The sequence below is a fragment of the Sapajus apella genome, unplaced genomic scaffold (assembly GCF_009761245.1).
Source record: "Sapajus apella isolate SASKATOON/1434 unplaced genomic scaffold, GSC_monkey_1.0 scaffold37, whole genome shotgun sequence".
NCBI classification, from domain to species: Eukaryota; Metazoa; Chordata; class Mammalia; order Primates; family Cebidae; genus Sapajus; species Sapajus apella.
In genome coordinates this window covers 12,921,175-12,935,716 of record NW_022436977.1, presented here as the reverse complement: position 1 = coordinate 12,935,716, position 14,542 = coordinate 12,921,175, and the positions used below count along the sequence as shown (strand labels likewise).

Below are 14,542 nucleotides of genomic sequence, written 5' to 3'. Positions count from 1 at the left end.
TTTATGTGTATTTTATAGTAGTAAATGATAAAATAGACTAGTATTTACATATACTTGATACATTCATTACATACCTTTTTCTTATGTTTTAAAATATTTCTAGGCTACGTATTTCATCTGAAATTTTTTTCAAATTGTTGCAAATCTCAAAAATGTTCCAGTATATTTATTTTTTAAAATCCACATGTAAGTAGACCCACGCAGTTCAAATCTAGGTTGTTAACAGATCAACTGCATAGTTCAGAGGTTGTGGTATAGCTATATAATGGAATACTTAAAAAATGTTAGGTCTGTATGTACTGAAATGAAAAGACACTGTTAATTGAGAAATAGCAAGATGCAAAACATCATCATTGTATGATCCTATTTCTGTTTAATATATATTCATAAATTACATTTGTATATCCATATAATATAGTGGCTTGGAATTCACAGATTATCATTTGAGGTTTCCACTCTTTGTGAACCATGCTGAAAGTCCACAACATCTTAACATTTATCATTCTGGCCAATCATGAAAGAGCCACACCTCAGGCCGGGCGCGGTGGCTCAAGCCTGTAATCCCAGCACTGTGGGAGGCCGAGGTGGGTGGATCACGAGGTCAAGAGATCGAGACCATCCTGGTCAACATGGTGAAACCCCGTCTCTACTAAAAATACAAAAATTAGCTGGACATGGTGGCGCGTGCCTGTAATCCCAGCTACTCAGGAGGCTGAGGCAGGAGAATTGCCTGAACCCGGGAGGCGGAGGTTGCGGTGAGCTGAGATCGTGCCATTGCACTCCAGCCTGGGTAACAAGAGTGAAACTCTGTCTAAAAAAAAAAAAAAAAAAAATTTTTTCTAAATCTGAGCCACACCTCTTTGAGAACTCGCTGAGTAAAGGAGACAAGAGCTGGACAGTGAACCTGGCCTTGCCCTGGACTCCAATCTCAGTATGCTTTTGCTCTTCTCCATCAGTTTATATGTGTATCCTGAAGACATAAGAACTGAAGCCACCTTTCTGCACCTGTGATGGAAGTAAAGATTATGTAAAGAGGTCTCTGAACATGACTAATCTAACCAGTGCTGTCTCTTCTCTCCCAAACCCAACATCCCCACGTAGCATCACATTGTATACCTTGAATATATACAATGTTTTGTCAATTATACCACATAAAAGTAAAAAGAAATTATTTCCTCTAATTTTCAACAGCATGTCTATTTGATTTTTCATATGTGAAGGAAGAAATAACTAAATACTAATCACATGCAAACTTGACTGCCAAATATCTATGAAGTCTTTAGCTAAAACCCAAATAACCTTAACTACACTATCTAAAATTTGATCTATTTATACTCAGCTTTTAACTCATTCAAGAAACACCTGCAGAATTTAGGAAAACCCGTATTTCAAACCCTACAACTGGTTAGAGAATGTAAATCTCAGAATCTGGAGAGGGCTTAAAGATGATCTGGTCCAAAAACCTCATCCACAAGAAAACTAGAGTTCCAAGAACAAAGCTGGCTTAGACCAAAACCCACACCAGACCAAGGATGTCCTGATCTTTGATCCCTGAGGCCCTCTCTGACTCCCCTCTCCCTTCAGAATCAAATATAATATATCTGAAAAAAGTTGCACAGCTGCACAACCAGTAAGAGGAAAGCAAAATCAGGACTCAACTAAAATTCCATTTTGTTGTAATACAACTTGGGTTTCCCACATTCTCCTTTCCTTGGCAGTGTTAGTTATCTTTTGGAGACTGTGATATAAGGAAGAGTCCCATGAGAAAATTCTTCTTTAGCATAATCTCCCCTAGCTTCAATCCTTAGCCATGCTTCCAGCACAATCAAAATCTACAGTGCTAAAGTGCCAAACCATAGCTTCCTTCACATATAGCTAAATCCATTTACCCAAATGCAGTCATTCATTTAACAAATATTTACTGAGTACCAACTTTATAACAGGTACAGGTCTAGGTGCTAGGATACAGCATCTATACTGGCAGCTGGATTTATGGTTGGGTTTCCTTATGCCTATCCACCTAAGGTACTAGAGGGTCTGCTAGAGCCATGGCATTTGGTAGTACACTGGACTACACTGTATGTAGGTATTGAGAGTCTTCATAATCATGTCTACTGACTGACTTTTTAGTTAGAACTAGCCTTATTAGGTGAAAGCACATTTCTCTGCACTGCCAAAATCCCAGTCAGCCCTGGTGCAGTAAAAGACAGATGGTATGCATAACTCATGATTGACACATTGCTGCAACAGATGCTAGGGATGTCCTTGCTGGAGATCTAGGTAAATGGTCTCTAGGAATGAAAAACAGATTTTAATGCAAACAAAGATTGCCTAGAGATTCTATAAGATTTTCTATTTTACTTTATACTCTAATACTGTTTGGTTCCACAAGTTTTTAGTATGTGTATATTCTATTTCATACACTGCTTTAAGAATTGCAGAAACAAAAATGGGTAAGATGTTTTCCCTTCCCTCAAATTTCTGCTAATGAGACTGACACACACAGACACTGTCAATACGGTAGATTAAGTTCTGTGACTGAGGAGTGCACAAAGTGCCACGGGAGCCCAACGGAGTTTGCAAACCTCACCTGACTTGTGCAAAGCAAAAGAGAGTACACGGTAGCTTCCTAAAGGAGGGGGTACCTGGATTTGGGCTAAAAGGACAAATAGGAGTTAACCAAGCAAATGACCAAATTCAAGTTCCAGACAGATACATGAGTGAGGACATGAAGATGTGGAACAGGATGAAATACACATGAGAAATAACAAGTAGTTTGGAATCACTGTAGCAAGAAATGAGAGGCCAGAGAGAGTTCCAGAGCTCAGAACATAAAAGGAGTAGATTATAGTAAGGACACAAAAAATACTTGATGGAAGAATTGGCTAGAGCTTTCATGAAGGAAAAGGTGTAAGTATGTGGTTATGCATGTTGGACCTGCATAACATGGAGAAGGGAAAAAGTATATGTCCATTTTGTTAGCAGAAACAGGATATAATCAGTATTATTCTCCATCAGTAGAATTATAAGAACATGATTCAGTCAGCAAGAACTTGGCTCACTCAGCATGATAACTGGAGACTCAGGAGTAATAAAGAGGAAGTGGCTGGACAGTATTTATATTCTTGTGACCACAAGAGAGAGAAGAGCTAGGGTGGTGTCTGCACAGACACAGGCTAAGATCATATGGAGAAAGATGAAAGGGGCATGCACGGGGTCTGTGAGCTTGAGAACTTTCTGGATATAGCAATGATCTCTTTTCTTCTATAGGCCATCTCTTTTTTTCATTTAACATAAATAAACCAAGTATCTGTGACTCTACCTGACCTTCTTCACAGCATCACATGGAAGAAACCCTGAACTGGAAGGGAGTAGAACTCATATTCCTGGCAGCTGTTTTTTGTGAGTGGGCTTGGGCCCTTTGCTGCTGCTGAAGAGGGAGAGGATAGCCAGGGCTGGGAGAAAGAGGAGTCAACACTATCCATACTCTAACAACTCCATATTGAACATACTGAGACACACAGGAATCTTGGGCCAGAGTAGGTTTTCAATAATTTCACAAAAACAGAAACAATGCAGACACCATAAGTATTGGCTCTAACCTCTAAAAACTTGCATTGCACATCAAAAACAATTCAATAAGGTGAAATTTATTCCTTTTGATATCCCTAACATTAATTTTCTGTGCATAATATTTTTTTCAATAAAAGGTAAGACTATGGGAAGGGACAGTCTGCTTAATTTTGCTGTGAACCTAAAATGGCTTTTAAAAATATTTGTTTTTTAAGTGAATCTGGTCCATTAGAAAAGGAGTTGCAGCAGCTCAAGGCTGGCAGCCTGAGGCCCAGATTCCCAATTTCTTGGCCCTAAATAGTGACTCTATCCCCTGATGCCCCTGGACTACTAACCTGCTCCTGGTTTCTCCAGGTATCTAAGGTCTGCTATGATTGGGTTCATATCATTACAAAGGACTGATACTCAGGCTCACTCAGGTGAAGGATGAGCAGGGCACACATATGAATACAAAGGAAACAAGAGGATAAGGAACCAGAGAAAAGTCAAGTCTCAGAGAGGCAAAAACTGAAGCGAAGTGTTGGTTCCAAGGCAGGCCCAGGAAGTCCATGAGTAGGAACTGGTGGCTTTCCTGGCACACCACTGCTAATGGAGTCATAACTGTCAATGTGTCTATACCACTCCTCTGGTTTATCTTTTCCATACTTCTTATGGAAATTCCCAAAACAGGACACCTAAATGGCTCAGTTAAACGTTGCTGCTTCTGTTTAGACTGCCCTTTTGAGACGAGGCAACATGAAAAGGCCCTTAGAAGCCTGTGAGTGAGTCATTCTTGGGTCAGGGCCTTCCCTAGTCCAGTCAGCTTGGCTGGATCATTTGGTTTCTTAGCAGGGGCCAAGGGGCAACAGGGGTGGGGTGGGGAGGTACAATTACCCTTTGAAGGGACCATGAGTATGGCAAGCACTGTGAATTTGTTTATGATACACTGATGGTAGCAATGCCTTAGAAATTTTGGGAGTGGAGAAGGGAAAAAGTGACTTCTGGGTAGCAGTAGAAACTCAGCAATATAAAGAAAAGAAACTGGGTACAAGGACACACCTAGAAATTTCTAAAAAACCATTCTCAGCACGCAGTTTTCCTTCCCCATTCATTCCAATCCATAATCTTGAAAAACATGTCCCATTCTCCAACATTTTAGGGATTAAGGTATTTTAATTGAGCAAATGTTATCTTAAAAGACATCCTGGCAAGAATGTGAAGGTCTATCCCCAGGCTAGATGAACTTTTTCCTTAGCTTATGGCTATGTCCACACCCTTACGACAGCCCTAATTGTGGTTCTTGAACTTCCATTATTATAACACGATTTAGAAAAACAGTCTATACAGCTAATGTCACACTACAGAAATGAATCATTCTGACCAAAAGCCTTGCTTCTGCCAGTGACAATCCCTTCTTAAAGCAACTGCAAGCAGCCTGCCTCCCAATCAGGAAACATCTGTTAGCTGGGGCTCTAAATGAGTCCCTGGGAAGTCAGTCAGAACTAGGGAGACTAGTGGCCACTGGAATTGTTGAGCTCTGACACATGAACAAGTGGGTCAAAAAAGTAATCTTAGGAGCCTCATGTTAAGAAAAATTAAAGTGATTAGATCAATCACTAAATGACTATAAAAGCAGAACCAAAAATATTCTATGATAATTGTAGCAAGTTGAACATATTAAGGTATGCATTACATTTTCCTGAAAAGTATATTTGAATTAGAATGCAAAGAACTAGAACATAAGACGTCCTGTCTGGTTAGGTAGCTATGGTAGAAAATACACATACACATACCCTTTCTTTTTGTTTCCAGAAAATAAGAATGTGAATCTGTTCCAGTATCCAGGGAAGGTGGAATTGATACTTAAGAGGAAAGTATTTGCCCTCCTAGTTCTTTTTATTACCAGAACAAGAACAGGACATGAAATCAACACTAACTTTAATCCTGACATGCTTCTCTTCACAGGATTTTACAGATCTAAGTATTTCTTTTTTGTTGTTTTTTGTTTTGTTTTATTTTGGTTTTTGTTTTGAGATGGAGTTTCGCTCTTGTTGCCCAGGCCAGAATGCAATGGCATGATCTTGGCTCACCACAGCCTCTGCCTCCTGGGTTCAAGCAATTCTCCTGCCTCAGCCTCCTGAGTAGCTGGGACTACAGGCATGGGCCACCACATCTGGCTAATTTTGTATCTTTAGTAGACATGGCGTTTCTCCATGTTGGTCAGGCTGGTCTTGAACTCTCGACTTCGGGTGATATGCCTGCCTTGGCCTCCCAAAGTGCTGGGATTACAGGAGTGAGATACTGTGCCCGGCTGAGATCTAGGATTTCAAAGTGATAATTATATGAAATAACAAGGAAGACAGAATGTATCTTTATGTTCCTAAATTAACAAAACAACTTTGTAGACAGAACCAAAAATTGCAGGTAGTTCCTTATTCCCCCAAATGTTTTCTGATTTCAGTGTTTGTTTGTTTGTTTTTGAGGTGGAGTCTCACTCCCAGGCTGGAGTATAGTGGCGTGATCTTGGCTCACTGCAACCTCTGCCTCCCAGGTTCAAGCAATTCTCCAGCCTCAGTCTCCCAAGCAGCTGGGATTACAGATGCCTGCCACCATGCCCAGCTAATTTTTGTATTTTTAGTAGAGACAGGGTTTCGTCATGCTGGCCAGGCTGGTCTCAAACTCCTGACCACAGGTGATCCACCTGCCTGAGCCTCTCAAAGTGCTGGGATTATGGGTGTGAGCCATCACACCCACCCTCAATGCTGTCTTTTTAATTAAGTAAACTGTCTGTTCTTTTGAATAATTATAAAAATAAATAGAAAAACAGAGTTAATAACTACAGAACTTTTCATAGCTAGAAAGCATGTGAGTCACTACAAATGATTTTCATTTCTAAACTATTTTCAACTGACTAAAGTTCCTAATCCCTTAAATTACCCTTCTCTACTGAAGATCTGTAAATGACAGAACACGAATCTTTAAAAGAGAATAAAGAATTCACTATGTAAAAAACAAGACTGTCAGGTGATTAATCATTTCTAATGACAAAAAATGTTTTAGGTTACTGAATTTGAACAAGGTAGTGTATATTCACAAACACTACTGGAATTAAGGGGATAATTAGAATCCTAGAGAGTTCAGATTTTCTGTCACATCAGTTAAGAAGCCTGTTTAAGTCAGTTGATCTCTACGAGAGACCTCAGATTAGATCATGAGATACTGAATTCTAGAATAACAAGGTCTCTTTTTTAGAAATCCTTACTTTAGGTAGTACTAGACCAATGTTATTAAAATGAAATAAAAACATGAATCAGCAGCTGGGCGCGGTGGTTCATGCCTGTTAATCCCAGCACTTTGGGAGGCTGAGATGGGCAGATCACGAGGTCAAGAGATCAAGACCACCCTGGCCAACATGGTGAAACCCCGTCTCTACTAAAAATACAAAAATCAGCCAGGCGTGGTAGCACGTGCCTGTGGTCCCAGCTACTTGGGAGGCTGAGGCGGAAGAATCGCTTGAACCCAGGAGGTGGAAGTTGCAGTGAGCCAAGATTGTGCCACTGCACTCAAGCTTGGCAACAGAGCAAGACTCCATCTCAAAAAAACAAAAAACAAAAAACAAAAAAAAATGAATCAGCATAATATTTGCCCTTCAAAAAAGATTAAGTAACCTCTTGTATGGATATTATAGTTTCTACTATACTAATGTAATTTTTCACATCATAGCCAGAAAGAGGAGTGGGTTTTACATGGACTGTTAAAAAAGATAATAACATAAACTTTTGGTGGAAAAAGCCTCAAAAAACTTGAACAGAAAAGACAAGAATAAAGATTGTTCCCCTGTTTTTCAGCATGATAGTAATAGGCTAAATAATTAAATTTCTTACATTTTTCTTCTAATAACAAGCAAACCTACTTGTCAGCTCAGAATGCTGCTTCTTTGAAAACACTATAGTAAATCCTTTAGGATGAATCTTAAGATTTCAAGAGCCTGGCATTAAGCATCAATACAAAATTATTTTAAGTTGCTAATTATCACCATAAACAAGCAGTCATGAGGGCACAGTTCTACACATATTTCCATGGTAAAGGTTTTTGTTTTTATGAACTGTTTAAATCACATTCCTCTTCTATACTTTTCATATTCATTTTCAAATCAAATTCTAATTCAATACGTATTTTCTGAGTCCCTCTTATGAGCATGGTTCTGCGTTAAGCTGGGGGTGGGAGACGGTGAAACATGGAGGATGAGAGCATAGCCTGTTCTCTGCTTGCCATGTCCAGGCTTCTCTTCCTGATCCATGCCAAAAGGAGGTCAAAGAACCATGTCCACTTTAATCCTAATAGCCCTATCACTGAGCATTATCTCAGGTTTAGAGATGAAAAAAGGCTGGATGAGTCAAAGTGGCCTGGTTAAGACGACATGACTAGTTGAGTGGTGGAGCCAGGATTTGACCAAAGAATGTCTGGCCCCAACTTTCATTCTCTCTCCACTACACTACTGTATCTTCCTTATTCAAAACTCAGCTCAAATGTTACCTTCTCAGAGAGGCTGTGTTTTTAAATGAGTAGTTTTGTTTTCTTCACATTTTAAAAGAAATTAGACCCATTAATAAATTCTAGAAATCAGAATTTTCCAGTTGAAAACAAAAGCCTCTTGCAGGTTTTTTGTCTTAATATTATTGTCACTTAGGTAAAAGTCTTCAAAAAGAAGAGAAATAAAGGAAAGGAAATAACACATAAGCAGAGAAAAATAAGGACGATATTACAAAGAAGAGCTGTATTACACTTTCTCCTTTGTTGCTTCACTAAAGGTCAAGAGGAGTGGGGGCCAATTCTAAAGGCCAAGGGTATACACCTGACAACATCATGCCCACTGGAGTCATCAGAGGCTTACAACTGAGACTGTATAGAAGATTCCCACAAGGACACACCCATCCCATAGGCACACGGGTAAAGGAGACACTCAGAGATAGAAATGTCAGCATGAGGGATGTGGCCTTTCGTAAGAAAAAAATGAATTAGTATTTGTGTTATATATGAATGTTTCTTAATAATCTTTTCAGAAGACTCTGTGATACAAGTTTTACCTTGATACTAAAAATGTGGGAGCTTTCAAAGAGAAGAAATAGGTCATCTGACACAAAACTATTCACTGGGGGACGTATGGGCCACTGTGCTAAAATGGGCTTTAGGGCCAGGAGCAGCAGCTCTCTCTTGTAATCCCAGCACTGTGGGAGGCAAGAGTGGGAGGACTGCATGAACCTAGGCGTTTGAGACCAGCCTGGGCAACACAGCGAAACCTCGTTTCTACAAAAAATAAAAAAGGTAGCTGCAAGTGATGACACACACCTGTAGTTTCGGCTACTCAGGAGGCTAAGTTTGGAGGATTGCTTGGAGACAGGAGGTCAAGACTACAGAGAGCCATGATCGCACCACTGCACTCCAGCCTGGGCAACAGGGCAAGACCCTATCCCAAAAATTAAAAAAACTAAAAATAAGGGCTGGGCATGGTGGCTCACACTCATAATCCCAGCACTTTGGGAGGCCAAGGCAAGTAGATCACTTGAGGTCAGGAGTTCGAGACCAGCCTGGTCAACATGGTAAAACCCCGTCTCTGCTAAAAATATAAAAATTAGCCAAGCATGGTGACAGGTTCCTGTAATCTCAGCTATTCAGGAGGCTGAGGCAGGAGAATCACTTAAACCTGGGAAGTAGAGGTTGCAGTGAGCCAAGTTGCACTCCAGCCCGGGCAACAGAACGAAACTCCAACTCAAATAGTAATAATAATAATAATGTTTAACACTATGACATTTCCTGGTTTCAATTTTGCATTATCCTGGACCATCATTCTTGGCTGACTGAGGAAACCAACAAACTTGTATGGCCAGCATTTCTGATACCCCTCACTCACTCCCCTCAACCCCTACCCCACATTCCCAAACAGCTTTATTTCAGTCTGCTGAGATGACCTATCGACCAAGAGCCCATTCTTTGGGCTCCAGCAGTACTGGATAACAGCAAAAGAAACACTAAGAAAAAAACTTTCTAAATCTGGGTAAGGCCTCTGATTATCTCTCATTTCAATGGTCATGTATTTGTGAATTCTTAACTTCTACATAGTACTTCTATAGCAAAAAGTTCTCTCACTTTACTGAACTTTACTAAATTCTCCAGGGTTAAAAAAAAAAACAAAACGCTTAAGGGGATGAGGCAGATGCTTTTGTTGCATAGTATCCACCAGGACTCAAAAGACAAGAATGGAGTAAAAAAAGAGAAGCTTATTTTTGTATTCTTTCCTGTGAGTTTTCAATCCAAGACATCTGCAAACATATGTAGCTGATGTCTAAATAACGAGTTCTTGGAAACTACATTTTAACGTGGAGGACTGTAAAGCAGTTCATATTTCCCAAAAAGAGCTATGTTATAATTGGGGTTTGCATTTCTGAAGCATAGGCAGCACATTAGTTGTAGATATGATCAAACAAATTCTATAAAGCAAATATGTGAAATTATAAAACTCTAAAGCAATTTCAAATATCAAAATTCTGCTGCTGGTGCTAGTCCTAGTCCCAGGCTTTAAAACAATAAAATTGATTATACAAGCACTCTACTATAAAGTACATAGAAAGGCATATTCTGACATAGCACACATTAGTCAAAAATGTCTATGTTTACACTAAACATATAAATATGAGTGAAATAATAAAATGGCTGTGATTTGCCTTAAAATCTTTCAGAAAGAGAAAATGTTGGGAAAAAGAAGTAATGAAGCAAATGTGCAGAAGGCTGTTATTTGTTGAAGCTGTGTACTTGGGGGGGGATTTGTTTTACTCTTTGCCCTACTTTGTGAATGTTTTAAAAACTTTTCATAATAAAAAGTTTAAAAAGCTAAACGAAAAAGTATAAATAATAACTAATAAATAATATTTAACAATTTCTCTTTCTTAAAACTTAAAACTCTATGGAGAAAGATGAGATAGATCAGTAACAACTGCCCATGGAAGGAAGCATTATGGCAAGATTTCCACAGCAAGCAGTTGTCAATAATATAACTAAATGCAGAACCTTACCTTGTCTTCTAGATGGCATGTACATGCATCATTAAACCAAAGCGTAAAAGTGAAACTTCAGAGAATGAAGATAAACCTTCATTACACCACATAAAAAAATTAACCCAAAATGGACCAAAGACCTAAACACTAAGAGCTAAAACTGTAGACTCTTAGAAGAAAACACAGGGGGTAACTTCACGGTACTGAATTTGGAACTCATTTCTTGGAGCTGACACCAGGAGCACAGGCAATAAAAGAAAAAAGTAAAAAAAATTTAAAACCTCTATGCATCAAAGGGCACAATCAACAGAGTCAAATGGAAACTCACAAAATGAGAGGAAATATTTGCAATTCACATATCTGATAAAGAATTCAGATCCAGAATATATAAAGAATTCTACAACTCAGCTGGGCATGGTGGCTCACACCTGTAATCCCAGCACTTTAGGAGGCTGAGGCGGGAGGACTGCTTGAGCCCAGGAATGCAAGACCAGCCTGGGCAGCATAGTGACACCCGTCTCTAAATAAATTTAAAACAAAAAAGAAAGAATTCTACAACTCAACAGCAACAACAATGAACAACCTGGTTTTAAAATAAGCAAATACTTTGAATAGATGTTTCTCTAAACAAGATGCACAAATGGCCAATAGGCACATGAAAAGATGCTGAACATCATTAATCATTAGGGAAATGCAAATCAAGCCCACAACGAGATACCGTTTCATACCTATTAGAATGCCTACAATCAAAAAACTAGAAAACAACACGAGTTGGAGAGGATGTAGAGAAATTAAAACCTTTGTGACCTAGTGGTGGTAATGTAAAATGGTGCAGCCAGTATGAAAAACAGTATGGTGGTTCCTCAAAAAATTAAACATATAATTCCATACAATCCAGCAATCCCACTTTGGGGTATATACCCAAAAGATTTGAAAGCAAGGTCTCAAAGAGATGCTTGTATACTCACGTTCATAGCAGCATTATTCACAATAGCCAAAGGATGGAAGCAACCCATGTCCATCAGTGGATAAATAAACAAAATGTGGCATATTTATGCATTATTCAGCCTCAAAAGGGAAGGAAGTTCTGAAAGATTACACAACATGGATGAACCTTGAGGACATTATACCATATGAAATAAGCCGGTCACAGAAAGACAAATAATATATGGTTCCACTTATATAGGTTACCTAGAGTAGTCAAATTCAGAGAGAAAAAGTAGAATAATGATTCCCAGGGACTAGAGGGAGTGGGGAATAGAGTTATTGTTTAAGGAGTACAGAGATATAGTTTTACAAGATGAAGAATTCTGAAGACTGGCTGTACAACAATATGTTGTTGTTGTTGTCTGAGACAGGGTCTCATTCTCTTGCCCAGGCTGGAGTGCAGTGGTGTGATGATCACAGCTCACTGCAGTCTCAGGCTCTCCTCAAGCAATCCTCCCACCTAAGCCTCCCAAGTAGCTAGGACTAGAGGTGCATGCCACCACATCCAGCTAATTTTTTTTATTTTTTGTAGAGATAGGGTCTCACTATGCTGCCTATGCTGGCCTTGAACTTCTGGGCTCAAGCGATCCTCCTGTCTCAGCCTCTCAAAGTGCTGGGATTACAGATGTAAGCCACCATGCCCAGGCTGGTTGTACAACAATATGAATGTACTTAACACTACCGATCTGTATACTTACACATGGTTAAGATGGCAAACTTACGTTATGTGTACTTTACCACAATTAATTTGTTTCAATTTAAGTATACATTTACATTCTAAATGTTTATTAAATGCCCAACCATCCAGCTGTTTCAAAAAAGGCACACCTCCAAAGATGACCTATGATAACGACATTGAGCCTTGGCTGTTGAATTATTCCTACAGAGTTGAATTAAGAGGGACTTAAGTAACTCATTAATTAGAACTTCATTACTAATGTACTGACAGATTTCACTGCATAGCAAATTAACGCATGTGGGGGGTCTACAGTTTTTAGTAGGGTTCTGATGTTTTCTATTAATATTTTGGTTTTAGAGTCTTCACAAAATAAGAAAACCCCACATGATGGTAGATGGTAGAAACCTACATCATATTATCTGGTCACAATGACACTGTACCAATCCTAGATAAATAAAGCCACCTTTTGCTCAGAGATCATTGCCAGGGTTACCTGCTGAAAAGCAAGTAATGAACACTAAGCCACATATTTTTTATTGGATTCTCTAAAGTAAGATGAGTCAGGCTCCAAGTGTCAGAAGATCTGTCTCATGCGAACGAAAACAAAGATATTTACTGTTTAATTCCCTTTCATCCAAGCACATCAATGTTCTTGGCAAACATTAATCAAATGGAAATCAAGGCATATCCTCAGGATATATGAGGGCGTTGGACTTTCAAAAACTCACACAAGAAGGCTCTAGATCCAACTATTAATTCAGAAAGCAACACATTGAACTACACCATGGCAATATAATTAGCAAAAACTAGACTGTGGGAAACTATGCAGGAGAAATGATCCAGTTTTTTCAATAAAATAAATTTCAAGGAAAAAAGGAAAGAAAAAGAGATCAAGCGCGAACCTATAGCTTGAGACTTAGAAGTATCAACCAGTTGCAATACCTGAACCTTGATAGAACAAAGCAGAAAAAAAAGAGTACATTTACAAGACAATAGAAAATACAAACACTGGCTTGATATTTGATAATATTAAGGAATCATAAACATTTTTAGTGTCAAAAGGGTTTTGTGGTCACACATAGGTACATGGGTTTTTTTAAGTGCTTATGTTAGAGATAATCTGTTGGAGATTCCCAGACCATACCCAGGTTTGGTGATTTGGTAGGAAGGTTCACAGGACTCAGCATATAGCTGTACTTGTGGCCAAGAGTTATTACAGCAAAAAGACACAGAGCAAAATCAGCAAAAGGAAAAGGTGCATGAGGTAATAATGTTTAGAAGAAACCAAACACAGGCTTCAAAAAGCCCTCTCTCAGTGGAGTCACATGGGATGGGCTTAATTCCCAGAGCAGCTAGTTACAACAATGCTATCTACCAAAGAGGCTCATTAGAGAGACACTGCTCAAAGCTTTTACTGGGACATACATAGGCACAGTCTGTCTAGCACTTATCAAGATTTCAGACTCCCAGAAGAAAACAAAGTGCTCATCACAAACCATGTAATTTTTACATAAAGCTTAGGCACAGTACATGACTACTAGTTAAGGTGGTGAGAACCCTCCCAAAATCCAAGCTCCCAGATGCTCGTCAACCTTATAAACAGGCCTTTCAAAGGATAGCAGTCAGGCCTGCTATGCTCTTTTCTGCACAGATACACACTGGAATATTTGGGATGAATTAACAGTATGTCTGGGATTTGCTTCAAAATAATATGGAAGGGCAAAAGTGGGTGAGAGTATAGCTGGCATAAGATTGGCGGGGAGTTGATACTGTTGAAGCTGGGGCCCAGGTACATGGGAATTTATTGTACTGTTCTTTCTACTTTAGTATATGTGTTAGATCTTCCCATACTAAAAAGTTTTGGTTGTAAACGCAGGAGAAAACTCAGAGATAGTGCTTAGGCTGCAAGTCAACCGGGCCTATAGGCTAGTGGGGATGAGAAGCAGAGTTTATAGAACCCTTAGTCTGTCACCAAGGCCTGAGGGAAGAAAGGTTGGCACAGGCCATATGTGAAAAAGCCTTTCTATCTGGACAATCAAGAGTTAGTCAACATGTTTTGGAAGATAGAGAGAGAAAAGGTAGCCTTTTGTCCAGGGAAAATTAAACCTCAAAGCCAGAAGTTTGAGAGTAATTTAATTACAGCCACAGGTTAAGTGGCTTGCAAATGATCTTTAATAATCTATGGAGCACTGCAAATGAGATGTATTATATTTTGAATCATTAATTGCATAGCTATACAATAAATATGTAGCCACTCTTTCCCATAGCATAT

General features: G+C 39.1%; 1 protein-coding gene across 8 annotated transcripts in view; it reads right to left on the bottom strand.

Moving 5' to 3' along the window:
- Positions 1-14,542, bottom strand: part of MYO5A (myosin VA) — a 217,738-nt gene that overhangs the window by 167,655 nt on the left and 35,541 nt on the right. The window lies entirely within an intron of this gene.